The 2238-nt window shown below is 38.2% G+C and overlaps 1 non-coding gene across 1 annotated transcript; it reads left to right on the top strand.

Annotated features, from left to right (window-relative positions):
- The first annotated feature begins 475 nt into the window (after positions 1 to 475).
- On the top strand, positions 476 to 582 carry LOC148294241 (small nucleolar RNA R71). Its single transcript, XR_015836140.1, has one exon. It is a non-coding gene; the product is annotated as a small nucleolar RNA R71 (small nucleolar RNA).
- The last annotated feature ends 1656 nt before the right edge of the window (positions 583 to 2238 follow it).

The following is a 2238-nucleotide window of genomic DNA, read 5'->3' as shown; positions in this document are numbered from 1 at the left end:
TTGAAATCCTGGGGGAGGTCCTTGAGATTGTTGCACATTTGAATTATTGCTCCACCTGAAATTAGGATGATTTCTCCACCCCGGATTGTATGTGTTTGAGTAAGGATCATTCTGAGGATTCCTTCCTTGAAGGGCATTTGCTTGCTCTAGCATGTGCTTTGCAAAAGATTGGTCTTGAACTTCCTCTTTGCTTCCTAGAGGGCCAGTCACTGCCTGTTGAAGCAAAGAACACATAACATCAAGTTTTGCATTAATCTCATTATTAGTACTTACCTCAGAGACCACAGCTTTCATAGGAGCTCCTCTTCCTTTATTGTAGCTCCATTGTTGAGAGTTGGTACTCAAAGATTCAAAGAGAGTAAAAGCCTCATCTGCTGTTTTGTTCATCAGTCCTTCTCCACTTGTTGCATCTACCATCATCCTTTCGGAATCAAGCAAACCTTCATAGAAAGATTGCATTTGCATCCAACTCTCTATATTGTGGTGTGGGCAAGAACTCATCATCTCCTTGTACCTCTCCCAGCATTCATGAAAAGCTTCTCCTTCTCTTTGTGTGAAACCAAGAATTTCCTTTCTAATCTTGTTAGTCTTTTGAGCTGGAAAGAATTTCTGCAAAAACTTATTAGAAAGCTCATCCCAAGTACGAATTGAAGCATTAGGCAAAGAGTATAACCATGACTTAGCCTTATCTTTTAAACTGAATGGGAATAGCCTCATCTTAATCTGCTCATCATCAAGTCCTTGAATTTTGATTGTAGCACATATTTCAAAGAATTGCTTAACATGCATGTAAGGATCCTCAGTGGTATTACCATAATAAGTTGGAAGAAGATGAATCATACCACTTCTAAGCTCAAACCTGTCAATTGTGAGTTGAGGATAGACGATGCACGAAGGTTGATCAGTGACTTTGGGGATGGAAAATTCACGCAGGGGTTTCCTAGGTTGGACAACAAGCGCACCACCTCCTTCATCATTATTGTTGTTGTTTGGAATCTCTGCCATCTTGCTTGAACCTTCAGATTCGTAGCTCTCAGATTCAGCACTTAAAGAACTATAATTCCTCCTCAAACCAACACGTACAGCAAAAGTTCCTGGTGAAATTGGCTCAGAATCAGATTCGGACATATATGCACACACAAGAAACCAATTAGTGCCTTCAAATGGAGATAACAACTAAAAAGAAAAACAGAATACAGAAATAAAAACCAACGAAAACAAAAACAAAAACACTCAAAGTAATCTAACTATAGCACCATCGTTACCGGTTCCCCGGCAACGGCGCCAAAAACTTGTTGAGCCTATTCCTAACAACTAAAATGAGTTATTAAAAATAGAAACTTCAATTCTCGCAAGTGCACGAACCATTTATAGTATAGCTTATGAAATACGAGGTCGATCCCACGGAGAATGGTAACTTGGTTGCAAGTTAAACTACTTAGAATGATGGAAAAACTGAAAACAAAGAAACAAACTAACTAACAATTGGCAAGGTCTAGGACAGAATCCTAGCACCACACACGCACTCGAATGGGGGGTTTTTGTTGTTTAAATGAAAACAAGAGAATGAAATGGAAGTGCTGGAAGTAAACAATGGCAGCAATGAACAAGTTGTGAAACAATGATTGAGAAGTGTTAGAGCCTTGGAATCTACCACTAGTCTTCCTATCCAAGTTATGAATGCATAGAAATTGACTCAAGCTTCATTAACAATAGATTATCGCATACAAGCCTATGGTATCTAGGTGCAGGATGCATGATTCTCCTAAGGCATGTAATTGTGCATGGTATCTACACAACACGTGATCTCTAATATGCAACCTAAGCATGGTATCTACTTAGAATAAAGCATATAAGAGTCATTAAGTTCCTTGAGAATATGATAATCACACAAGTCCTAGAACATGGTATCTGTCCTAGTCAACCTATGGTTATTAACCCCTTGAATGATTCTTAGGCCATTCATGTGTTGCTTGTGAAAGGAGAGTAGAATTGGTGAATCTAAACCCCTTCCCAACCTGTGCTAGATGCATAAAATCCTAGTTAGCTACTCCAAGAAAACATACATCAAGCACATAATAAGCTGGAGATTAACAACTTGATAATGAAAGCAAGGAAATCAATTAACTATGAAATCATCCATAACATTGAATATTCATGACTAGGGCTTCATCCTAAGCCCTAACAAAATGGATTAGTTAAACATAATTATGAATACAGAAGATAAGAAATACATAG

Source organism: Prunus avium, chromosome 5, assembly GCF_965620075.1.
Source record: "Prunus avium chromosome 5, drPruAviu1.hap1.1, whole genome shotgun sequence".
NCBI lineage: Eukaryota > Viridiplantae > Streptophyta > Magnoliopsida > Rosales > Rosaceae > Prunus > Prunus avium.
This window is presented reverse-complemented; position numbering and strand designations above follow the sequence as displayed.